Source organism: Chlorocebus sabaeus, chromosome 16, assembly GCF_047675955.1.
Source record: "Chlorocebus sabaeus isolate Y175 chromosome 16, mChlSab1.0.hap1, whole genome shotgun sequence".
Lineage (NCBI taxonomy): Eukaryota > Metazoa > Chordata > Mammalia > Primates > Cercopithecidae > Chlorocebus > Chlorocebus sabaeus.
This window is the reverse complement of record NC_132919.1, coordinates 18,424,657-18,452,039: the sequence shown is the minus strand read 5'-3', so window position 1 is coordinate 18,452,039 and position 27,383 is coordinate 18,424,657. Positions and strand designations below refer to the sequence as shown.

Below are 27,383 nucleotides of genomic sequence, written 5' to 3'. Positions count from 1 at the left end.
GGCAGCCTGTGGGTCTGGCCCTGTCCCCTTAGGGGCTGTGTTGGTGAGATCTGGGGATGGTAGCCACAGGCTAGGGGACCCCTGGCCAGGCCTGTGGGCCATTGTGTAGCAGGTCTCCGAGGGCTCACGGGGCCCAGCTGAGGCATCCTACAGGGAGGGGCATGGAGACATCAACAGCTGTGACCCTGGGAGGCTGGCAGAGAAGAAGGGTAGGACCTGGCCTGGGCATCTCACGGTGAGGCCAGTGGGGCAACAGAGCGTGCAGCTAGCTGAAGGCCCTGGGAGTGGTGCAGGGAAGGCATCTGGGCCTGGTAAGAGGAGCCCAGACTGGAGCCTGCCCCTCAGGACTCACAGGATGGAGAGAGGGAGGAGCCTGGGGGAGGGGGGTGGGGTAAGCCCCTGAGACCTGCCACTTCTGGGATGCACCTCAACCAAGTCAGCCCAGGGTGGAGCTGACAGCCTTAGGAGGACAACAGATGGGCTAGGCAAGGAACAGTGGCTCGTCTGGGAGCACTCAGTGGGGGCACTTGGTCAGTCCCCAAGGCTCTGCATGACCCTCCAGAGACTCTGGTTCCCGCTGGCTCAGTCAGTAGCATTCAGGGTGGATGGAGGGGCTGAGTCAGCACAGGTAGGACAGCCAGGCACCCCATGTCCCAGCTGCTGCAGTGGCTGGGAGGAGGCTGAGGGATGAAGGCTGACTGCCCTGAGAGCCAGCTTTGGCTGGAGGTTGGTGGTGGGTCCAGCCCTGCTGCCTGCAGAGTCCTTGGTCACCCTTGTCAACCCAGGCTTCTTTCCAGCATGCTGGGCAGCCCAGGGAAAGACCTGGGGGTTTGATGCCTAGGCTCTGGCAGGAAGAGGGTCACAGAAAGGCCAGGGTGGGCCACAGTCTCTGGGCCAGGCAGGATGGGGGAAGATGGGGAACAGGCAGGGTCAGCGTCCAGCATGCAAGGAGAGACAGGTGCACACTGGGAGGTCAGACCCTGCAAGGCCCGTGGGGAGTGTCAGGTGCAAAGGGCTCCAGGTGCATCCTCAGGGCACTGGGCAGCTCTCAGGCCAGGCTCTCTGGACATTGGTGGGTGATGGGGTCACTCCCAAGGCACTGCTGTCAGTCAGGGCTTGGCCACCCACCCTAGGCGGCACCCATCCTGTCTCAGGACTGGACTTTCTCAGCTCCCACAGAGGGTGCCGCCTCCAGCCCAGGAGGGGCATTCCCATTGTGCAGCCTGAGGCTCCTCGCGGGCCACGAGTGGTACCCGCCAGGCCAGCCTCCAGCTCGCAATTTCTAGGGTCCCAGTGCCTCACGAGGATCAGGTGTCCAGCGCCGTAGGGAGGCCGTTGCCTTCCTTCCCTGTGCCTTCCTCCGGCCTGAGACTTAGGGTGGATGGGAGGGCTGGGGCCCTCTCAGGGAAGGGGATGGCTCCTGGCCTGGGCAGGTCCTCATCTCTGTCTGAGTTGACTTACAGCGAGACGAAGCTGGCTCCTGTCAATGCCCTGGAGGTGAAGATAAGAGCCTGTGCCTGCTGCGTGGGAGGTTGCCCCAGGGATAGGGGAACCAGGGCTGGTGGGCGAGGCAGAGGGGTGGCCTGTGGGCCAAGGTGGTGGTGACTGGGAGTGACACACTGTCACTGGGAGAAACGACAGTTCCTGCTCCACCTGAACCCAAGACCCTGCCTCCGTGGTGGTTCAACCAAAACCTGAACCAAGAACCACAGTCTTGCTCAGAAGTCACTGCCTTACTGCCTTCTTATTCCAGGACCTCAGCTGAAGGCTTGGAAACAACCAAAGTACAGGGTTTTTGTGGTCTGAGGATGCTGACTCATGGCATCAGGGGGCCAGGCAACTGGTGCCTATTCTATCAGAGGGTCTCAGCCTCCCAGGGTCTGCCCTTTCCTGGCTTGTTTCAGTTCCTGGAGTCCAGGACCCAGCATCCATGGGCCGCTACCAGGGGCCAGACAGCTCTGCTAACTCCATCCTGGCTCATTTGAGAGCAAAGATGGCAGGAAATAAAACCACTGACAAGTGACTGAAGATGCTTGGAGACTGGTCAAAATATAAGAACTGCAAGAAGGTAACATGGGGAGGTAGTGGCCCCCATGACTGCTCTCTGCAGAGCCAGGAGACAGGTGCCCATGGCCGTGACCTGGCACCATCTGCTTCTCAGCGGGTAGGTGGCACCTTGTCCTCACCCAGAGGACACCAGACCTGGTTGCCAGGCTTTTGCCCATCCATGCAAGCATCGCCTTTCTGGGAGGAAACCTAATACCAGGACCTAGGCCACCCCTAGCTCAGGGGTATGCACGTGTCCAGGTGACCCGAAAAAAGGAAAAGGTCCAGGTCAGAGTGCACAACCCTGAGTGCTCCTCCATACTTTCAAATGTCGGGGGAGGCCTGCCTCTCCCTGGGAACCGAGGAGCTAAAGGCTGGAGACTTCCAGAACCCTTAGGCTCTGATCCTCCCAGGGTCGCCCTGTGTTGTCTCACTAAAGCGTTTTGTCTGTTTCTGTCTTGCAGGGTTTACAAAGGAATTCCCTCCACCATTGAGGGACTGGGCATGCTCACTCCTTCTAGACATTGAGGAAGTCAAGACTGAGAACCCAGGGGAATACAAGGTAAGGCCGTTCCATACTCGGCCAAGGCAGGACAAACAGGCCAGACCATGTCAGGAGCCCAGGACTCCAGCTGGAGGGAACATCGAGCCCAGGTTGGGGGTGAGGGCTGTGGTCAGACACACATCCTGGGCACAGATGGTGACTCAGGCACCACAGGTGCAGTGGGCTCTGCTGACCCTCCTTGGTTTCAGAAACAAGGCAAAAAAGGAGCTTTCTGCAGAAGGAAACCGTCCTCCTTTCCTTCCAGAAGTGCTGACGGTGTGATACTGCCATTTGAGGCAGGGAGTCTTGTGTGTGTTCTGAGGCTGCTTCCTCCTTTTGGCCCTGCCTGTAGGTCATGAAGAAGAAGGGCAAGAGGTCCCCACATGATGTTTAGAGAGCGATATGGAGTCAAGGCATGTGGTGTTTAGAGAACGATTCAGTGTCAAGTAAGGCCTTTCTGGGCTACAGGAATCCTAGGGGAGATGGGCAATTCAGAGGGATGGGAGCTTCTTCCCCAGGGCAGAGGCCAGGGTCACCGAGGTGGGCTCACAGAGCCGCCAAGAGCTCTTCTGGCCAGGGAGCAGCCAGCATTATGGATTGAGCACCTCCCAGGTTCCCCTGGACTGGGTTGGGGCATATAATGCAGAATGATGAAAAGTGCTCTCCATGATCCACGGAGGCTGAGGTGGGCAGATTGCTCGAGGTCAGAAGTGTGAGACCAGCCTGGCCAACATGACGAAACCCTGTCCCTACAAAACATGAAAATTTGCCTTGCATGGGGGTGTATGCCTGTGGTCCCAGCTACTCAGGAAGCTGATATGGAAATATCAAAGCAAGGTGATTCAAGGGTCTGCGAGAAAATATTTAACCAAAATAAAATACCCATTACATTCAAAGGAGAAGGGCAAGAGGTCCCCACATAATGTTTAGAGAGCGATACGGAGTCAAGTAAGGCGTGTGGTGTCTAGAGAACGATTCGGTGTCAAGTAAGGCCTATTTTCAAAGGTAAAGTAGGTTCAGAAATTTAAATATTTCACAATAGACGTTTCCCTCAATTTCTAAAACTAGATACAGAATGAAAATGCTCAGTTTTCATATAATCGCTTTAGTCAATCATAGACCTGTGTTTACAAAAGAAAGGCAACAGTGATCTTCTCTTTCAACACAAAAAGATCTATATCTGCTGAAAATTCCTTGAAAGACTCTTTATACAACCGTATTTGTCCTTTACTTTCATAGAACACGGGATTTGTGTTCAGCAGTTTCAAAAAATCTCTCTATCCGTGTATGCGTCCATATATGGATGTGTCTATCTACATATGTAGATATGTGTGAATGTTTGCATGTAAGTGTGTACCTATCTATGATCTATCTAGTCCCTTGGTTCTCATCTGTGATGCCACGATTCAATCAAAGAAAAGCAATATGGCATCACTGCTGTGACACGGTTACTGAACGTGCAGTATAGCGTAGGATTTGGTCAGCCTCCTCAACCATTTTCTTGTCTACTTGATTTTAGAGTCGTTTCTATCAGGCAGCTATTAATTAGTTGATATTAAAAACCAGCCCTTGTTTAGGCATTTTACTTCAATAATATAGTTTTTATTGTTTAGACATTTTGTAAGCTTAACCTTTCTCTTGCTATCTCTCTAGAAAGATGACAAGACTGCATTTATAGTTTTGCAGCTACAGATAATTGTACAAATAACTAAATATGTGGAATTGTTAATGTGTGTCAAGCACTGTACTAGGCGTATTACATACATAATTTATTTACTTTATATAGCCACAGTATAAACTAGTTACCATTTAATCCACATTTTTCAGATAAGGAAAATGAGGTACAGAGAATTTGAGAAATATATGTACATTACACTAGTAGGATGTAGCAAAACCCCCATTTAAACCCACATTTCTCCCCAAAGAGCTTAAACTCCTTTGATGTTATACTGATTTGCTACTTATCACTTTTGAGTCTCAGTTTTCTCATCTAAGAAGTATACTACTTCATTTATTCATTAACTCTCAGTTGCTTGTGCTAGGTTATATGGAGGTGCAGGCACAAGGATTAACCAGGAACAAAACAGACTGTGTATGCTGTCAAGGGCATAACTTTCCAGTGAGAAGAGTCAGAGAGACAGGAAATAAATGACTGTAACATGTCATGTGGTGACAAGAACTTTTATGAAAAATGAAGCAGACTAGAGAGAAAGTGTTGTATTGGAAGCACTATTTTATATCATATGTGGTAAATTCTGCTAATGAGACATTTGAATAGCAAGAAGAAGATTCTAGGCAAAAAGTAAGACAAATCTAAGAAGGAGGATGTTCTAGGAAGAAAGTGTCCATCAGTGAGGCCAGAGCAAAGTGCACAAGGGGAGGATGGTAGATGACAGTTTCAGAGCAATGCCACGAACTAAATAATGCAGGGCCTTGGAAGACATTGTGGTCAGTTACTGTCCAACCAGGAGACTGAAACTGCACAGTAATTTGAATAAGGGAAATTGAACGTAAATAACTGTTAACTATTTCAGGGAATTATCTCTTAAAGCAGAGGTGTCCAATCTTTTGGCTTCCCTTGGCCACTTTGGAAGAATTATCTCCGGCCACACATAAAACACATGAACATTAATGATGGCTAATAAGCTAAAAAAACAAAAACAAAAAAACAAAACAAAAAAAACTTATAGTGATTTTTTGTTTGTTGTGGGTTTTTTGTTGTTGTTGTTGTTTTGTTTGTTTGTTTTTGAGAGAGTCTCACCCTGTTGCCAGACTGGAGTGCAGTGGCGCGATCTCGACTCACTGCAACCTCTGCCTCCTGGGTTTAAGGGATTCTCCTGCCTCAGCCTCCCAAGTAGCTGGAACTACAGGCACAGGCACAGCCAACTTTTGTAGTTTTAGTAGAGATGAGGTTTCACCATGTTGGCCAGCATAGTCTCCATCTCTAGACCTCGTGATCTGCCTCCCTCGGCCTCCCAAAGTTCTGGGATTACAGGCGTGAGCCACTGCACCCAGCCTGTTGTTTTGTTTTTTGAGACAGAGTCACCCAGGCTGGAGTATAGTGGCATGATCTCGGCTCACTGCAACCTCTACCTCCAGACTCAATAGATTCTCATGCCTCAGCCTCCCGAGTAGGTGGGATTACAGGCATGTGCCACCACACCTGGCTAATTTTTGTACTTTTAGTAGAGAGAGATGGGTTTTCACCATGTTGACCAGGCTGGTCTTGAACTCCTGACCTCAAGTGACGTGCCTGCCTCGGCCTCCCAAAGTCCTGGGATTACAGGCGTGAACCATTGGGCACCCAGTCAAAAATCTCATAGCGCTTTAAGAAAGTTTGCAAATTGGTGTCAGGCCTCATTCAAAGCAGCCCTAGGCTACGGGTTGGACAAACTTGTGAAAGGCCAAGCAAACACACACACAGAATAGGGACAGCAAAATCAGGGAGCTGCCACCGCACTCTCCAGAGCTTCAGGCAAGCACTGCAGAAGAAACCAACCTGGAAGATCCCCTGCACACACCAGAACTGAGCGCTAGGCCTCCTTGGAGAGGGTGAGGATGTGGCCTGCTTGATAGCAGAGAATTTTGCTGAGGTGCTACACTGACAAAACACTGGGAAGCTGCTCCCCTACGTGCTGCCTGTGACCTGCTCTGTCCCCAGAGAGGTGATGGCCACCGTTGGCTGTAGTTCCCCACAAGGGCAAGGTAAGAGGACCACTCAGAACTAGAAAGAGCTCCAACCTTCTCCAGCGTCCCTCTAGCAGATGCTACAGATGAAGTTTCACACCGTGCCACAGACAAGGCAAAGCCGGCGAGCAGGGTAAAGGGGGAGGTTTGGAACTGATGGTAATCAGCTCAACAGTGCAAGAAAAATGTGTTTTCTTTTGAAAAGATGTTCAACATCACTGATCATTAGAGAAATGCAAATCAAAACCACCATGAGATACCACCTCACACTAGTCAGAGTGGCCATTACTAATAAGTCAAAAAATAACAGATGCTGACAAGGTTGTGGAGAAAAAAGGAACACTTATGCACTGTTGGTGGGAGTGGAAATTAATTCAGCCATTGTGGAAGACAGTGGTGATTCCTCTAAGACCCAAGACAGAAATACCATTCAATGAAGCAATCCCAAAACCGGATATATACCCAAAGGAATAGAAATCATTTTATTATGAACACACATGCATGTGTATGTTCATTCCAGCACTAGTCACAATAGCAAAGACATGGAATCAACCCAAATGCCCATCAAAGATAGACTGGATAAAGAAAATCTGGTATATATACACCATGGAATACTATGCAGTCATAAAAAAAGAATTGAGATCATGTCCTTTGCAGGGACACGGATGGAGCTGGAGGCCATTATCCTTAGCAAGCTTATAAGTGGGAGCTAAATGATGAGAACACATGGACACATAGAGGGGAACGACAAACACTGGGGCCTTTCGAAGCCTGGAAGGTGGGAGGAGGGAGAAGAGTGGGAAGAAAAACTAGTGGGTACTAAGCTTAATACCTGGATGATGAAAGAATCTATACAACAAGCCCCCATGACACAAGTGTACCTATGGAGCCTGCATATGTACCCTGAACTTAAAAGTTATTTTTAAAAAAAGAAAACATGAGTTTTTCCCTCATTCAAAGAATGTGAGCCAAAGGGTGACATTTTAAATATTTTGAAAAATCAGCTAGGTGGCTTCATGGAAAGACAAAAGGAACAAACAATACAAGGAGTAAAAAGCATCTAGAAGGACAGGCTACTACTAATCGAGACCTGAGATGATAGTGGCTGGGTGGGGTGGCAGCAGTAGACCTCTAAGAGATGCTTGGATTCACAATATATTTTAAAAGAATCACCAACATGATCTACTGATGAATTGGTTTGGCGTATGAGAGAAAGAAAGTAGTACCAGAGGATTCCAGATTTCTTATGGAAGAACAGAAGTGACATTTACTAGATGGTAAAGACTGAATAAGTGAAAAACTGAGCTTCTCACTTTAAGAAAAACTGACAATATCCTATATGTCAGTGATAAAATTTAAAATTTGAATTAAAAACAAGAATTTTGGGAAACTTTATTAACTACTGTGAGCCAGACTGCTGTCCAAACACCTAAAGATCTTTCTGGTTAGGCTGGAAATGATTTAACAAAGCTGTTGTTTTTTTATTTGACATGGTATAATGAAATGTGCCAACATTTAAAAGATCTGCTTAACTCCGTGAAACAATGTCTAACGGGTGATATTATAAAATTGGGCATGGGTAAAACTTAATAAGATGGAACAACAGATTTTAGAGTAAAATTAATCCAACTATTTTTCTCTGTGAGACCAGATTTTTTTCATACACTTGTTTAAACTCAATAACATATTTTAACAGATTAAATGTGGAGTTAAATATGATAATCCAGCTATAATCTATTCAATCAGATATTAAAGAGCTTAATAAAACTAATCACTCTTCACATGAATTTCCATTTTCTTTAATTTTTCATGCAAATGGGTGACTTATGTTAACACACAATGAGTTTGTCATCATTGCTTTGAGTCAGCTCATATACTTCTTCCAAATTATCAGACTCAATTTTAATATGGTGAATACCTACACATATAATGAAGATAAATTAAATCACTTTGTGGTCCCCAATACTTTTTAAGATTTTAAGGAGTTCCTGATGCCAAAAAGTTTGAAAACTTGTCTTTATTCTTTTGTACTGTAATTTTTATTCCATTTTCAAGACTATATACTTGCTCTCCAGGAAGACTCAAGTTGAAAAAAGATTGAAAACTAACCATCAACTCAATACAGAGACCATTACTAAATTAGTAAAAATGTGTATTTATCTCTTTTAAAATTTGTGTCATGTTTGATTAGAAGAACGTTACTTACATTATCGATCGTATTTTTTTCTCTTAACCTCAGAATCAGGAAATACGCATAGATGTACCCTTACCAACTCTTTCAAATTTTATTTATGTCATCAAGGGCTACCAAGGATCACATTTATCCACAAATTTAAAGAAAGAAATGATAGAAACACAATATTTGTCCCTTGGGAACTATGGGTTTAAGTTCTTAAAGGAAATGTCTAGTTGTTTTAATGTAAATAAGAATTTTCTTTTTTCTGCTAGGAGGTATAGTATTCTACCTTGTACTACTCAGGTTATTTGGCTTTCATGAATTTCTGCTTTTCCCTATTTTCAGAGCACATGCATTTCCTAACATCTTCATATTTCTACCGCGTCCATCCGCTAAGCTTTCCCTAACTCATAAAATAACATAATGCCTTGGAAATGAGAGCAAAAAACATGGACTGCTCCAAGTCAGCAAGATCAACCTTCATTCTTAAATTTTAGACTGTAATAATGTGCAAAAAATATGAATATACTGCTTAAATGAATTAATCATCTATAAATTTAATACCCAGATCAAAATAATTTTGAAATAAATATCTATAAATTCAATACCCAGATCAAGTATCCTCAACAGTCTAGAATTTCCCATCAGCCGTTTCCCGGATCACAATTTACCCTCAATAGTAGTCGCTGTGAAATCTCCTACCATTTTCTCAGGTGCTTTTTGTCTTGCCTGCTTTTTGTTGCCTTTTCTCGGCATTTCTTGCCTTTTTTTGATGCATGTAGATTTTCTTAAACATTCATTTTTTCATTTTATTCCCTTTGGTTTGGAATTTATACACTCATACTCTCCTGTTAGTAATTTACTAGAAATTACAATATATTTTTGACTTATCAAAATTTAAGTTATTAATATTTTTACCATTATTCTGGAAAATGCAAGGAAGGACCTTAATTCTATTATCCCTTCTTTTTTTTTTTTTTTTTTTTGACAGAGGCTTGCTGTGTCACCCAGGCTGGAGTGCAAGTGGCTTGATCTCGGCTGGCTGCAACTTCTGCCTCCTGGGTTCAAGCGATTCTCCAGCCTGGGCCTGCCACGCAGCTGGGACTACAGGCGCCCGCCACCACGCCCAGCTAATTTTTGTATTTTTAGTAGAGATGGGATTTCACTATGTTGGCCAGGCTGGTGTTGAGTTCCTGACCTCATGATCCACCCGCCTCAGCCTCCCAAAGTGCTGGGATTACAGGCCTGAGCCACCGTGCCCAGCCCTGTTATCCCTTCTCACATGTACTTGTAGTTGTGTGTGAACTGGGTTCTGTGCTGTGTATTTAATATCCCCAAGGCATTGCTGATTTAGTCCATTTGTGTACTGGCAAGATATCTGCCACTTTTGCTGCTCTCCATTCATCCCTGAATCCTTGAAAACATTTATTTGTGATCATTTTGCCTTTTCTTCTTTCTCAACAAACACTCTTTAGAATTTCTTTTAGGGCCTATCTGCTGATTTTTAAAAAAATCAGTTTTTACTCATCAGAACATGTTTTAATGTTATCTTTATTTTTAAAAGATACTTTTGTTGTGTAGGGAAGTTTTGACTAGCAGTATCTCACATCACAGTGAAGCTCTACTAATTTCTACTTGTTTCTTGGTTTTCTGCAGCTTCATTACCAGGAGTTTGTCTTTCTGAAATTGCAAGTTATTACATTTCATGAATTTTAGAAAATTCTCAGCAATTGGGTCCTTAAATATTTTTCTGTCCCGTTCTTATTTTCATCTCTTTTCTTCAGTGTATATTAGATTTTATTATTAAATATCTTCAGTGACTCTTAAGCTCTTGTATCCATACATCTTTATGAATGTATGTATAAACATGCACATTTTTTCTGGTTAGTTTTTTATAATACCGATTATAATTCACTGCTTCTTTACTCAGCTGTGTCTCATTTGCTGTTAAACTCATTTATCGAGTCACCTTTTTCTTCCTCACATTTTTTAGTCTTTTTTTTTTTTTTTTTTTTTTACCCTATCTGTCACTTTTAGCTTCCACTTTCTTCTTGAAGTTTCCAGGCTGGACCTCATGTCTTTGAATATAGTAATTCTAGTTGCTTTGACACATTTTTTTTTCTTTTTCTTTGGCGTCTGTTTATTTCTTCTCACAGTGTCTTTTTTTCTTCATTGACCCTCATATCTTTGAGCAAATGTACAAAATATAATGTGTGAACAACCGGTTTTGGCTGTCTTTATGTTTTCTTTCTCCAATGATTGCTATTGGCTCATGCCAGAAGGATAAGGACAGTCAAGTCCTGAATTACTTTCATAAAAATTTGGAGTTGGAACCTTTTTGGGGCACTCAGGTGGAGAGCAGTCAGCCTGCTGTGGTGACTGGGTGAATTCTGGTTCCTTCTCGGTGCTTTAATGCACCAGCAGCCTTTAATATCCATGACCAAACTGGGGGCCTCTGCAAGAATAGCAGAGGTTTAACACAACCTGGTAGATATCCCATCTGAAGTAACAAATGGCTCCAGGGCAAAGCAGCTCTTATTTCTCTAGATGCTGTTTCTCTCCAAATCTCAGCCTGACAATTCTTGGCTGTGCATTAACGCAGTTAGTGTTTTAAAAAATTAAATTATTACCTCCAATTTGTTTTATTTTTATTTTATTTATTTATTTATTTGTGATGGAGTCTTGCTGTCACCCAGGCTGGAGTGCAGTGGCACAATCTCAGCTCACTGCAACCTCTGCCTCTGAGAATCAAGGGATTCTCCTCCCTCAGCTTCCCAAGTAGCTGTGACTACAGGCGCATGCCACTAGTAATTTTTGTGTTTTTAATGGAAACGGGGTTTCACCATGTTAGCCAGGCTGGTCTCGACTTCCTGGCCTCAGTGATCCACCTGCTTCGGCCTCCCCAAGTGCTAGGATTATAGGCGTGAGTCACTGTGTCTGGCCCTGTTTTGTTTTAAAATGTTATTTTACATACAAAAACTAATTTAAAATATTCTAGGATACCTGGTCTGTCTTTATCAGAAGCATAAATCTGACATTTATTCCTCATAAAAAATGGTATTTGAAATTTTCTCTCACTTGTGATGTTTTGTTGTTGACCTCACAAAGTTGTCTTATAAAAATGTTATGTCTGATAATATTGTTTTGACAAATAATTTCTTCTTTGTGCCATTCTTGAAACTTTTATATTGTAAATGGTTAGATTAAAAGAATTAAGAACTATTTTAAACTGGTGTTACAAAGCAGTGTTTACTAAGGACCTATGTGTTAAAAGAGAAATGGCAATATTTGGGAAAATGTCTGTACAAGCACCTAATTTGAATGTATGTTATACTGCAAATAAAATGTCTCTACTTATAACTATCTTATTTTTCTCGCAGCATAGAATGGAGTGTAGAATAAAGAAATATGTAACCAGTGTCATCAATCAGTTGTAAACACCAGCCTCCAAATTATCTGTTACATTAATCGTTCGTACTGAGAGTTCACAGTGAAATAGAGCAATCAGAAAACATGGGCAAATAAAATTATTAAAAGTTCATCTCTATGATGTGCCATGTTCTGAACAGGCAGTTTGAGTGTCCAGGCGATCTGTACAAGAAAGAGAGTTGTTACTTGGTCAAGGACACATGCATTTTTCAGTTTAGAAGAATGTCATCATTTTCCTGAAGTCATTGTAGTGTTCCTACTCTGTATCAAACAGCAAATATCTCTGATTCCTAAGTCAACAGCGTAGTTTTTGATTTTTTTCTAGGTGAATAAAATGAAAAATAAAATGTTCTGTCAGTCCCAAAACACTGCTGATATATGGAATAGTTGAGATGATGGAATATGATTGTACAACTCCAAACTGAAAATACCTATCCAAACAGTTGCATCCCTGAAAAACTATTATATTGTCTGACAAAAGACTCTCTCATGATAGAAAGTTTTTTCTAGAGTTTTCTAGAAATAGAGACAGAGATTAAATTTTATGTGGCCCCAAGAAAAGGAATCAGAATTGAGTATTGTCAATGATTGCTTATGGGCTTGAGAATTAAGAAAAAAAAGGCCCCTCCCCACAGGTACTAACAGTTACATAAGGGCGGGTGCCATGGAACTAATTTGACATATTGAAACAATTTTCTACAATCACTCAGTTTTTTGTCTATGACAAATCAGAATATAACTATCAAATTCATATCTATGTAAGTTACAAGTCAAATCTTATTTTAAAAATCATCCAAACTCTGGAGATTTATCTTAACAGTGACAAAGAAATTGGGAAGTAGTGTTGTTAACCATCCAATTGACTCTTTGACCTAAGAATACTATAAGGATATATATTTAATTTCTATTGAAACAAATGAGCACAGTTGTTTATATCATGTAGTTATAGTTTTGATTTTTTAAAGAATTCAACCAAAACCATCAATCCTGAAGTATCAAACTCCAGTGACTTCAGCAATTCTGCTTTTGAATTCAGTGATTTGGTAAAAAATGTAAGTAAAATCTTAATAATTTCATGGTAACCCTCTCTATTTTTTTCAGAATCAAAACAACAATACATTTTACCTTTGCTGATTATTAAGGAATGTCCTCAGTATCATCTAATATTTATGTTCTTTGCAAATGCAAGCACTGAACACTGATATTTTAAATAACATTATCTTGTTTTTAAAAATCATGTATCTTTCATGCATCCTTAACCATCTGATCAATGATTGGAACAGGGGAAAGTGAGTATCACTGGGATTCTCTCAGAGTCACATTTAATTGGCTGGGCCCAAGGCCTTTGAATTTCTATCTAGAATCTTCTGAGATTAATGTACAAGTAATCACTCTGTATAAAAGCAGCTTAAAATACTGGACATAGCTTCAGTATCAGAACACTTTCAACTACAGTGTGACGTGCACAATTGCTTTGTTTTTCTTGAACATTTTTTCTCTTCCACTTGGTTAAGAATTTAGCAGATTGCGCTTTTCTGGAGGAAAAAATGTTGGAAACCAAATTTTATTTAACAAAATAAAGTGATTTAGGCACAGATACATTTTGAACTTAATTCTACAGTACATGTTTCACGACAAATTTCCTTGTATTAGTGGTAGGCCATTTCACACACAGAGCAAGATCGAGCACTGCAGAATACAGCTAATTTTGCTAATGTATCACAATTACAGAAATACCTGTGCTAAATAAACAACCTTGTTCTATTTTCATGAAAATGAACAGTGTTCAATAACAAAATATTTTATTTCATGCTGATTCAGATTTCTTCTAACCGTTTTTTCTGTGACATTGCTTCCACAATAACATAGAATGTTTTTAAAGAGGCAAATGTAGTTTTCTTCATGTATCTTTTTCAGATACTGTCTTTCTTAAGAAAGCATGGTGACTTGCAGTTATTACCATGCACGTTCTTTCTTTTTTGGCAAAAGGATATAATTTGTTTTAAAAAGCCAATCCCAATACTGTCCTATGTGTATATAGAGTGGCCATGCTGTTAAATTTGCACAGAGACTGTCAGTGACTGAGAATGACTCAAACTGCAACTTCCTGTTTTAGTGTTGCAAAGATTGCCTATGCCTGATGCTGTGTTAAATACCCAAAGCTTTCATGGAGGGAACTAACAACGGACCTTTTCACTGGGTGGCTGTGCACAGTTGTGCTTCCAGAATCTTTATCCACGTTACTTCATAGTAAAATAACAACACACACAAAAAAACACAAACCGCCTGATCTCCAAGAGCTTTTTAAAACCAAAACCACCATGTGAGACTTAATAATCAAAGATTACAGAATTAGTCTAGTACACATTAGATATGGATCACGTATCTGCAGTTAAGTCATGGTAAGTCTAGTAAATATCCAGATGGTAACATCTATTTAAGAGCAGCACTGATAATTAATTATATATGAGGTCATGTTAGTGTTCCACAACAAATTAAAGAGATGAAGTCCATGAAGTCATCTATGCTACTCTATATTACAGATGGGAAAAGCTTGGGTATTCAGTGCGGATACTGACTTGTGTTCCTGACTCAATAGGCGGTGCTCAGACACGTTTAACCCACTGTCTGATAATATGAATGAACGTGTGCTGTAAGTGAACCCCTTTTGGGCATGAGATTATTTTTTCTATGAGTACATTAAATCATTTTGTTTTCCAGGTGTAAATGAAACCTTCAATTTGATTGAATAAAATACAAGACGTGCAACAACCATGCCCGGCTAATTTTTGTATATTTTTGTACAGCCAGGGTTTCACCGTGTTGCCCAGGCTGGTCTGGGACTCCTGAGTTCAAGCCATTCACCTGCCTTGGCCTCCCAAAGTGCTAGGGTTATATGTGCGAGCCACTGCACCTGTCCTAAAATATAGATTTTGCTTCATTTCTACACTTGATGTTCTGGTACAGACATTTGCTTGGAAATACAATATAGTTAGCTGAAGACCTTTCACGGGAAATAAGATATCAGTAGATATATTCCAGGATTTTAAACTAGAATACAAAACAAGAAAATATTTTTTAAAAACTATAGGGTAATATAAAATATATTTATATCTTTACATTTAACTGCTTATTTTACAAGCAATAAGTTACCATTCACCAATTAATAATCTATGTCAAGTTCACCTGTAAATATTAATACACATAAACTTCTATGAAGTTCTACAATGCCAAATAAAAAAGCAACATTTAGGTGTAACGTGTATTTTATATAAGCAGAATGCAACACCTATATAATGCAACACAATGCTACAGGATTGCATTGACAAATTCTCCTGACTCTAGACATGATGTTAAAAGACTTAGGCAGTTTAACTGTTTTTGGGTTTTTTATATTAAGGAAACCTAAATTTGTATGAGTGAATTAATTAAATTGAATTAATTACATTTCCTTATAGGTTTATCAGTTTATCCTATCTTTGCTAAAATAATATGCACTGCCCCACAAAATGAATGCCGTATTCACAGTCATGTTTCAGCCACAATCTTAAAGATTTGGGGGAAACAAATGCAGTCTAAAATCAGAGATTCCATGTTCAATGCCAAAGGTACACACCTCTATTTTTTCCCCAATGAGCCTCTAGGAAAAGTCTTCGAATTACATATTAAAGTGCACTTCATGGAAATGTAACGTTTTCGTCTATAACTGGTGAACAGCATGCAGTTTGACAGCACTGTCACTTAACAATCCGAGACTGCTCTGGATCTAAGTACTAAAAATGACCCACACTGCAATCACAAAACATTTGGAAGTGGGACTTTATTGAACAAAGTTAGGCCGGGACTCTAAAGCAGCACTTGCTTCTTTTGCTCCAAGACGACGTTTAAACGTTTGTTATACTATTGTTTCTTTTCCCCCCAACTCTACTCCCACACTGCCTTTTCTCCCCCACCACCTTCTCCCACCGTCTTTCCCCGCTTCTCTTCTCCCTCCCTCCACCCTCCCCTCTTCTCCCAGCACTGTCTTCTCAGCCCGTCTTTCTGCCTTTTTCTTCCCCTCTCCCCACCTCGTTCCCTGCTTCATCCTCTTCTCTCCCACCGATCTTTTTCCCGTCCTCCGTCTCTTTCCCCAACGTCGTCTTCGCCACTTTCTCCTCCCTTCTTCTTCCCCCCATCCCGTCCTCTTCCCTTCTCCCTCCCCACCCTTTTCTTCCCCTCTCCCTCTCCCCTTTCCAACCGTCTTCTTACCCACCTTCTGCCCTTTCCCTCCTCCTCCTTCCCGACCCTTCTCCTTTCCCACCTTTCCCTTCCCCACCTTTTTTCCCCCTCTCCTTCTTCCTCAACGTCTTCTCTCCTCCTTCTTCCCCACCGCGGTCTTCCCGCATCCTCTGCTGCCCTCTCCCCACCGTCTTCTTCCCGCACCTTCTGCTCCCCTTCACAGTTTTTTTCTCTTCCCCACTGTTTTCTTCCCCTCAGTCTCTCCGCCTCCTCGCAGCACCGGTTCCTGTGGCGGCAGCTTTTCCGCCCATGTCACTCTCCCCACGGCCTCCCCCACCCTCCTCTCCACCCGCTCGCTTCCCCTCTCCACCTTCCCGCCTATTCCCGCAGCAGCGTCTTCCCGCCGCTCCCTCTTCTCCCCTCCCCCTCCCTCTCCTCACCGTCTTCTCCCGGCCTATTACTGCAACCGTTTTCTTCCTCACCCAGCACCGTTTTCTTCCCATATCTTTCCACCTGCATGCAGCAGCGTCTGTCTGCCGCGCTCTTCTCACCGCCCTCTTCTCCTCTCCCCATCGTCTTCTTTCCTAGCCAAGATCTTATTCTCCACCGTCTTCTTCCGCCTCCCTCTCCCCACCTTCTTCTGGCAGTAGCGTCTTCCTCCGCGCTTTTCTCTCCCCGCATCCCCTTCTTCCCTCCTCTTCTCCCCACCGTGTTCTCTCCCCACCTTCTCCCCGCACTGTCTTCTCCCTTCACCGTCTTCTCCAGGCGCCTTCCCCACAACCGTTTCCTGCCCCCCGCCCCCACCGTTTTCTTCCCCTGAAGCCGTTTTCTTCCCGTGTCCTCCCACCTTCTTGCAGCAGCCTCTGTCTGGGGCGGTCTTCTTCCCACTCTCTTATCTCCCTCTCCCCATCCTCTTTATTACCAGCGTCTTATTCTCCACCGTCTTCTTCCCCTCCCCACCATTCTCTGCCCATTTCCGTCTCCCCACCTTCTCGCAGCAACGACTTCCTGCCGCGCTTTTCTCTCCCCGCACCCTCTTCTCCCCGCTTCCTCTCCCCACCGTCTTCTCCCCCGATCGTCTTCTCGCCCACTCCCTTCTCCGCGCTCTCCCACTGCCTTTCGCTTAGAAGCCCTCCACGCGTGCGCGCGCCTGTGTCCCTGCGCCCGGTGTGTTTCTGCGCCCAGGTAGACCCGTGAGCTGGGCCCCTGAGCTCCGCGCCAGCAGCCAGCTGGAGACCCCGGAGAGTCGCTGCCTGTGCCACCGCGGCTGCCGCCGGCCCCGCCGCCACCTCAGAACTGAACAGTGTTGGCTGCGGACGGAAGACAGTGGAGCCCAGAAGACTGCGGGGAGAGGGGGAGGAGGGGACAGAGAGGGTGGGAAAGACCTTGGAAAGTGAGAGGGGGGGAGAAGAAGGTTCGGGGGAGAAGAAGGTTCAGGGAAGAAGACTGTGGGGAGAAAGTGCAGGGAGAAGACAGTATGGTAGGGAAGACAATGGAGCAAAACGGTGAGGAGAGGGAGAAGGACGGTGGGAAAAAAAAAACCGTGAGGACAAAGCCGGGCGCGGTGGCTCACGCCTGTAATCCTAGCACTTTGGGAGGCTGAGATGGGCGGATCACAAGGTCAGGAGTTCGAGACCTGCCTGGCCAGCATGCTGAAACCCAGTCTCTACTAAAAATACAGAAATTAGCCGGGCGTGGTGGCGGATGCCTGTAATCTCAGCTACTCCAGAAGCTGAGGCAGGAGAGTCGCTTGAACCAGGGAGGCGGAGGTTGCAGTGAGCTGAGACCGCACCACTGCACTCCAGCCTGGATGACAGAGCAAGACTCCATCTCAAAAAAAGAAAAAAAAAAAACAATACAGTGGGGAGAGGGTGAGGGGAAGAAGATAGTGGGAAAGAAGACCACCGACACAGGGAGAAGAGGTGGAGAGAGCTCAGTTGTTTCACTGAATATTCTTCAATTAAAGTTAAAATGCTCTCATAAGTTCTGTATTTTCAACTTTTGCTCTTCGGGTTGGTATTTTTCCTCCGTTTCTCCTTAATTTTATTCAACACCAAGTTGTAACTCCAAAGACCTTTCTCTTTTTATTTTCTAATGTTTTTCTTTTTATTTTCTAATGTTTTTCTTCTAAGAACATTCCTAACGCTGGTAGCACTTTACAGTGTTGCAAGGCTGTGAATCCTATTTCCTGTCATCTCTTCATGCTTTCCCATTGAGATATCAGCAGATTTTCATCCCATTATTTTGTTTACACTAGGAACATTTCAGCTTGGCTAGACCTGTTTTCTACTTGATTTTTTTCAACTTCAAGCTTGACAAGCCTCAGTGTGCTCCTTTACCAATTGTTTCTGTCTCAGGAATTGGTTTCTTGTTGCACTGTGGTACACATGAAGCCGTATACCTTTTTCAGCTCATTATCCTCAGAATGTTTTTGTACGTTATTGACACAGAATAGACACCTAATAAATATTTCTAAATTTTTATTATTCTTGCTTGTCACAAAACAGCAATCACTTTTTTTTTTTAGCATGATACATGCCCTTCTATCATCTGCCTATCATTTGCCTATCACATTTTATTTCTTCCCACTCCCCCATTTGTTTCCCACTCTTGTGGCCATTCGGAACTACTTAGAGCTCTGTCAAGTCTCCATGCTATTTTATAATAATCAGCGCTAATGAAAAGAAAAGGAGCTTTTAAAGCAGAGGCAGAACTCATTGTTTTCTAAAAAACACATGCATGTCTCCCATGTTGAATAGTGTCAGAAAGTCATGTCCACCTGGAACCCGGGCGTGGTGGCACGCGCCTGTAATCCCAGCTACTCGGTAGGCTGAGACAGACTGAGGCAGGAGAATTGCTTGAACCTGGGAGACAGAGGTTGCAGTGAGCCAAGATCGTGTCACTGAACTCCAGCCTGGGTGACAGAGCAAGACTCCGTCTCAAAAAAAAAAAAAAAAAACAGATGGAGAGACGTGCCCATGTCCTCTCCTCGGTCCACTCTGGGGCCTTGGAAATGCTGCGGCAGGGAGCAGGCCCCAGGCTGCACGTGTCCTGAACTCATGATGCGTGTGTGCAAAAGTGAACAATAAATTATTTCAAAGATGCAAGGAAAAAAACAAAACATCAACAGAATCTTCTTTCCCATAATCTTCATGCACCTCCTGGTCTGGATGAGTTCATGTTCCCATCTCTAAGCACAGGGATTGATTATGACGGCATTTATAGGACTGAGCGACCCCACACTCTGTGATCCAGCATGGAATTATGATTTACATCACCATAGGAAGAGTACAGAGGCTTAAACAGAAAAAAAGGCAAATTTTCAAGTAAATGGGCAATGAGTTTGGGGAAGGCATTAAAAATTTCTGCTATATCAGAGATGTGATCCAAATTACAAAGTGTTGCAAATCAAAACAAAACATATATGCTTAGTTTAAATAGGTTTCAGAAGATAAGTGCTAGGCAAAACCATTGTTATTAAAGTTTCACTAGGTTGCTGTCATGGAGTGAATAGGAAATATTTGTACATGGAAATGGATTTTTTTCTGAGTTTTAAAAAGAAAAGCTTTCCAGTTCTTTGAAATTACCAAATAACCATGAATAATCATTACCTTAATAAAAAGTTATTTTCGGCCGGGCGCGGTGGCTCAAGCCTGTAATCCCAGCACTTTGGGAGGCCGAGACGGGTGGATCACGAGGTCAGGAGATCGAGACCATCCTGGCTAACACGGTGAAACCCCGTCTCTACTAAAAAGACAAAAAAAAACTAGCCAGGCGAGGTGGCGGGCCCCTGTAGTCCCAGCTACTCCGGAGGCTGAGGCAGGAGAATGGCGGGAACCCGGGAGGCGGAGCTTGCAGTGAGCTGAGATCCCGCCACTGCACTCCAGCCCGGGCTACAGAGCAAGACTCCGTCTCAAAAAAAAAAAAAAAAAAGTTATTTTCACTTTAAAAAAAGAAATCCAAACACAGAACCAACAACAGTGAGGAAACCACAAAAGAAAAGGTCCACAACAAAAGCACTGATATGGAGCTCTATAGAAGATCTAGAATCACACACAGACGTGCTCTAAGCCTGGCTCACACATTGTTGTGACGTTAGTGCAAAACTTACAATTATATGTATATACAAAACTTACAATGATATGTATATATAACACTTACATGTATATATATAATCCATTTTACCTGGCTTTGGGTCTCATAACGATTTATATTTGAGTGGCTCCACAGTGAATTAATATGTAGACAGATTTATTGATTCATTTGTTTATATTTTATTGTTAAATTGATTTAATTTTATCACAAATGAACATACCATTTTTACCCTCTCAACCTTTTTTTTTTTTTTTTTTTTTTTTTTTTTTGAGACAGAGTCTCGCTCTGTCGCCGGGGCTGGAGTGCAGTGGCCGGATCTCAGCTCACTGCAAGCTCCGCCTCCCGGGTTCACGCCATTCTCCTGCCTCAGCCTCCCGAGTAGCTGGGACTACAGGCGCCCGCCACCTCGCCCGGCTAGTTTTTTTGTAGTTTTTTTTTTAGTAGAGACGGGGTTTCACCGTGTTAGCCAGGATGGTCTCGATCTTCTGACCTCGCGATCCGCCCGTCTCGGCCTCCCAAAGTGCTGGGATTACAGGCTTGAGCCACCGCGCCCGGCCCTCTCAACCATTTTTAAGTATACATTTCAGTATTTAATATATTCACATTGTTGTAAATCCAATTTCCACAACTTTTTCATCTTGCAAAAGTGAAACTGTGTACCCATTAAACAACTCCCAATTTCTCCTACCCCACCCCCCTAGTAACTATCATTCTATTTTCCGTTTCTAGGAGTTTGCCCACTCGAGATACTACATATAAATAAAATTATACAGTGTTTGCCCTTTGTAAATGGCTTATTTAGCATAATGTAGTCAGGGTTCATCCATGCTGTAGCATACATGAGAATTCCTTCCATTTTGGGGATGAATAATATTTTACGGTGTGCCAAAACGTGCATCACAGTTTGCTTATACAATCATTCATTGATGGACACTTAGGTTGCTTCTACTGTCTGGCTATTGTGAACAATGCTGCTTTGAACATGAGTGTAGAACTATCTCTTTTAGACCCTATTTTCAGGTTTACTCGGTATGTATCCAGAAGTGGAATTGCTAGATTATACAGTAATTCTGCTTTTAAGTGTTGAGGAACTGACACACTGTTTTGCATAGCATCTGCACACTTTAAATCTCTTCCAACAGTGTACAGGGGTTTCAATTTCTCCACGGTCTAGACAACATTTGTTATTTTCTTTTTAAAAATATAGTGGCCATGGTTATTATTTATTTTGATCACCAGATTATCTTTTTCAGTGTTTGAGTTTTACAAGAACATCAATTCTATTTTTCTATTATCCTTTTATAAATATTTTATATAAATATCTCATCAAATAATTAGGATCATTGTTACTGTTTTTATTTCAATGCTTTATAGTAAAGGCCACTGAATATATAAATACATAAAATATATAAATGATATGTTTTCCTTTAACTCCTTTGCGAATGGCTATAAATACAAATTTTTCAATAAATTACTATGTGCTAATCACTCCACAATGTTCAAAGTAGGCTTTAATTTATTGCCATGTTAAACTTCTCTACTTGTGATTTATATATCTAACCCAGCTGTCAGCAAGACAGTTTTGCTTCCTGGTTGAAATGGCTCTGGCTTTATGTAGACCATTCATTCAATTTCCATGCCACTTCCCTGAAATATTTGTGGTTCATTTTTTCAATTCAAGTAAACATGCTTTTTTTTTTTTAATACTCTGCTACATTCCTGATGTCATACAAATTATGCAAGGGGTCAAAACATAACTCTGGTCCTTTTCAGGAGAAAGTAATAATATTTCATTAAAAATAACTTATGAAAACATGACCAAAATATGATAGACTATTCATTTGTCTTTTAATTAGGTAAATGCTTATTTGTCTTTCTCAAATGTTTCACCTTCTTCCATAATTCTATCATTTTATTTTTTTACCTTGTCTTTTGATTTCTAGATTATATTCATTTCTACAAGATCACATTTTAATTTTTAATTCATTTCCTATACATTTGGCATTCCTATCTGGCAAGCTTCCACAAAATTTAGTGGTATACAATTGCTTATTTTTCATTTATATTCATTTATATTTTACTGTCTGTGACATCTTTATAATTAGTTGATAATTTCTGTCATGCATCAAAATAACTCATTGCTATAAATGTCCTATTTTTAAAATTTTTCTCAGCTTTTTTCATTTTCAATTCTTCGTGTATTCTATTTTTTGATTCTTATTTTTTGGGCTTCGAAAATACCTTTATATATCCCTCTGGATTACTTTAGTGCCACAATTATTCTTTAAATTTTATATAAGCTTTACATACATTTAGTGTTTTATGGATAATGATACTGTATTTGAAGCTTGAGTATAACTACAAAATATCTTTTTTTATCCCAAGACATTTAATAAAAAGAAATAATGTTAACGTAGAGCAGATTAGTAGATGAAATGAATGACAGATGGGGAATTGCTATAAGCACTATATTTCACTCAGGTCATTTTAAAACCAGCAAAATAACTACCAAATCATTGCATTGGACCAGGCGCAGTGACTCATGCCTGTAATGCCAGCACTTTAGGGGGCTGAGACAGGTGGATCATCTAAGGTCAGGAGTTTGAGACTAGCCTGGACAACCTGGTGAAACCCTGTCCCTAGTAAACAAGAAATAAGCCAGTCCTGGTGGCGCATGCCTGTAATCCCAGCTACTCAGGAGGCTGAGACAGGAGAATTAATTGAACCCAGGAGGCGGAGGTTGCAGTGAGCCAAGATCGTGCCACTGCACTCCAGATTGGGTAGCAAGAGCGAAACTACATCTCAAAAAAAAAAAAAAAAATATATATATATATATATATATATATTTCATTGCATTGAATTGTATGCTTCAAAATTTTCTTCATTCTTGACAATAAATGGAGATAGGTGATTATAAGAACACAATTCAATATTGCTTGAAAACATTCCAGTAATTTCACAGGAAAAATGTTTATAACGTAGAATATGAGCTTAATGATAAGAAACGTCTTTGCTCTGTTCAATACTGAATACTCAATTCCAATCACTGGGCCTGGTATGTGAAAAGAGTTTCTTGGCTTAAAAAATTTACTTAAGTTGTCAATGAGTGAGGGAAAAATAAGACATTTTATGTTATACTACATACAATACCAGTAGAAATTGTGGAACAGATTTTACATTTTAAATGTCGATTTTACTTGTAATCTATACATAAAAGGAAAATGAAATTAGGTTTTTATTAACTAGAAGCTGTTATGAGAACGTGGACAGAAGTCTTCTATTTTCAAGTGCAAAGTTACTTACATTTAAGAAACAACTTAGATATATGATAAATAAAAATTTTGTTGTGCAGTAAAATTAGAGTGCAAGACCAACCATAATCTGTACAAAGAATTAAAAACCTAAATATGTCAATGGATCATAAGTATCAAGTGACAACAAATGAGTAGATTTTTATAGGGCTCATGACCTCTGCTTATTACCTTTAAATATTGCAAAAGAAAAAATAATTCTCTTGGCAGGTTAATATTTGTATTTTATTGATCATATCACTTATGCCATGGGTCTCCAAAAATGTTCTGGGCTGCATATATGTTCTGTATATGAATCTTGGAAGAATACTCATTTACTGTCAATAGTAGTTGTTTTAAAAAGTAAAATGACATTTTATGCAGCATTTTATTCTTTTCCCTTAGCATGCTGTATTAGTTTCCTGAGGCTAGGAACAGAACAAATGACCACAAACGGAGTGGCTTAAGACAATAGAGATTTATTTTTTCACAGGTCATGAGGCCAGAAATTCAAAAGGGAGGTGTATGATTGATTTCTTTGGGAGGCTTTCAGGTAAAATCTCCTTCTTAGCTTCTGGTGGTTTCCAGCTGTCCTCGGCATTCCGTGACTGTAGGCAACATAACTCCAGACTCTGCCTCCCTTGTCTCATGGCCATCTTCCCTGTAGGTCTCTATAGGTTCCCATGGCCTTTCTGTAAGGACACAGCCATTGGCTTTACGGCCCACCCTAATGCATTGTGACCTCGTCTTCACCAAGTGTATCTGCAGAGACCCTGTTTCCAAATAGCTTAACATTCTTGGGTTCCACGTGGACATGACTTTCTTCGGGACACTACTTGCATGGGAGATATGCATGTAATTTTTAGAAAATAATGAGTTCTGCCTCTGCTATAAAGCTCCTTTTCTTTTCATTAGTGTTGATTATTATAAAATAGCATGGACAGTTGACAGAGGTCTAAGTAGTTCTGAATGGCAACAGCGTGGGTAACAAATGGGGGAGTGGGAAGAAATAAAATGTGATAGGCAAATGATAGGCAGATGATAGAAGGGCATGTACATCATGTTAAAAAAAAGTGATTGCTGTTTTGTGACAAGGAAGAACAATAAAAATTTAGAAATATTTATTAGGTGTCTATTCTGTGTCAATAACGTACAAAAACATTCTGGGGATAACGAGCTGAAAAAGGTATACGGCTTCATGTGTACCACAGTGCAACAAGAAACCAATTCCTGAGACAGAAACAATTAGTAAAGGAGCACATTGGAGTTTGTCAAGCTTGAAGTTGAAAAAAATCAAGTAGAAAACAGGTCTAGCCAAGCTGAAATGTTCCTAGTGTAAACAAAATAATAGGATGAGTATCTCCTGATACCTCAGTGGGAAAGCATGAAAAGATGACAGGAAATAGGATTCAGAGCTTTGCAACATTGTAAAGTGTTACCAGCGTTAGGAATGTTGTTAGAAGAAAAACATCGGAAAATAGAAAGGTCTTTGGAGTTATAACTTGGTGTTGAATAAAATTAAGGAGAAACGGAGGAAGAAAAGAATATACCAACCCGAAGAGCAAAAGTCGAAAATACAGAACTTATGAGAACATTTCAACTTTAACTGAGGAATGTTCAGTGAAACACCAGAGCTCTCCCCACCTCTTCTCCCTGTCTCGGTGGTCTTCTTTCCCACTATCTTCTTCCCCTCGCCCTCTCCCCACTGTATTGTTTTTTCTTTCTTTTTCTGAGATGGAGTCTTGCTCTGTTATCCAGGCTGGAGTGCAATGGTGCGGTCTCAGCTCACTGCAACCTCCGCCTCCCTGGTTCAAGCGACTCTCCTGCCTCAGCCTCTGGAGTAGCTGAGATTACAGGCATCCGCCACCACGCCCGGCTAATTTCTGTATTTTTAGTAGAGCCTTGAGTTCTCCTGACCTTGTGATCTGCCTGCCTCAGCCTTCCAAAGTGCTGGGATTACAGGCATGAGCCACTGCGCCCGGCCTTGTCCTCACCGTCTTCTTTCCCACCCTCCTTTCTCCCTCTCCTCAGCGTTTTCCTCCACCTTCTTCTCTACCACACTGTCTTCTCCCTGCACTTTCTCCTCACTCCCCAGTCTTCTTCCCCTCCTTCTTCTCCCCTCTCCCACTTTCCAAGGTCTTTCCCACCCTCTCCGTCCCCTCCTCCCCATCTCCCCGCAGTCTTCTGGGCCCCACAGTCTTCCGCCCGCAGCCAACACTGTTCAGTTCTGAGGTAGCCGCGGGGGCGGCGGCGGGGGCGGCGGCGGGGGCGGCGGCGGGGGCGGCGGCGGGGGCGGCGGCGGGGATACAAGCGGCGACTCTCCAGGGTCTCCAGCTGGCTGCTGGGGCGGAGCTCAAGGGCTGCCGGGGCGCAGAGACACTCCGGGCGCAGGAACACAGGCGCGCGCACGCGTAGAGGGCTTCTAGGTGAAAGGCAGTGGGAGAGTTGGAGAAGGGAGTGAGCGAGAAGACAATCGGGGGAGAAGGCGGTGGGGAGAGGAAGCGGGGAGAAGAGGGTGCGAGGAGAGAAAAGCGCGGCAGGAAGTCGCTACTGCGAGAAGGTGGGGAGATGGAAACAGGAATAAAATGGTGGGGAGGGGAAGAAAACGGTGGAGAATAAGAGGCTGGGAAAAAAGAGGATGGGGAGAGAAGAGAGTGGGAAGAACACTGCAGCAGACAGACGCTGCTGCGAGAAGGTGGGAGGACATGGGAAGAAAACGGTTTGAGGAGGAGAAAACGGCGGGGGGGAAACAGTTGTGGGGAAGGCGCCTGGAGAAGACGGTGAAGGGAGAAGACGGCGCGGGGAGAACAAGAGGGAACAAGGGGGTGAGAGGAGAGAAGACCGCAGCAGACAGACGCTGCTGCGAGGAGGTGGGAAGACATGGGAAGAAAACGGTTGCAGTAATAGGCCGGGAGAAGACGGTGAGGAGAGGGAGGGGGAGGGGAGAAGAGGGAGCGGCGGGAAGACGCTGCTGCGGGAATAGGCGGGAAGGTGGAGAGGGGAAGCGAGCGGGTGGAGAGGAGGGTGGAGGAGGCCGTGGGGAAAGGGAGATGGGAGGAAAAGCTGCCGCCACAGGTGCTGCGAGGAGGCGGAGAGACAGGGGAAGAAAACGGAGGAGAAGGGAAAAAAAACTGCGGGGGAGAAGAAGGTGCGGGAAGAAGACGGTGGGGAGAGGGCAGCAGAGGATGCGGGAAGACCGCGGTGGGGAAGAAGGAGGAGAGAAGACGTTGAGGAAGGAGAGGGGAATAAAAGGTGGGAGAAAAAGGTGGGAAAGAGAAAGGAGAAGGGTCGGGAAGGAGAGGGGAGGGAAAGGGCAGAAGGTGGGTAAGAAGACGGTTGGAAAGGGGAGAGGGAGAGGGGAAGAAAAGGGTGGGGAGGGAGAAGGGAAGAGGACAGGATGGGGGGAAAAAGAAGGGAGGAGAAAGTGGCGAAGACGACGTTGGGGAAAGAAGACGGAGGGGGGAAAAAGATCGGTGGGAGAGAAGAGCATGAAACGGAACGAAGTGGGGAGACGGGAAGAAAAAGGCAGAAAGACGGACTGAGAGAACAGTGCTGGGAGAAGAGGGGAGGGCGGAGGGAGGGAGAAGGGAAGCGGGGAAAGACGGTGGGAGAAGGTGGTGGGGGAGAAGGCAGCGTAGGAGAAGAGTTTGGGGGAAAAAGAAACAATAGTGATACTAACGTTTAAACGTCGTCTTGGAGCAAAGGAAGCAAGTGCTGCTTTAAGAGTCCCGACCTAACTCTGTTCAATAAAGTCCCACTTCCAAATAATGTTTTGCGATTGCAGTGTGGGTCATTTTTAGTACTTAGATCCAGAGCAGTCTCGGATTGTTAAGTGACAGTGCTGTCAAATTGCATGCTGTTCACCAGCTATAAACGAAAACATCACATTTCCATGAAG

The 27,383-nt window shown here is 43.1% G+C and overlaps 2 pseudogenes; one reads left to right on the top strand and one right to left on the bottom strand.

Moving 5' to 3' along the window:
* The first annotated feature begins 15,594 nt into the window (after nt 1-15,594).
* On the top strand, nt 15,595-18,583 carry LOC119623351 (uncharacterized; annotated as a pseudogene).
* Nucleotides 18,584-24,617: 6,034 nt separating this feature from the next.
* On the bottom strand, nt 24,618-27,128 carry LOC119623350 (uncharacterized; annotated as a pseudogene).
* Nucleotides 27,129-27,383: the final 255 nt, after the last annotated feature.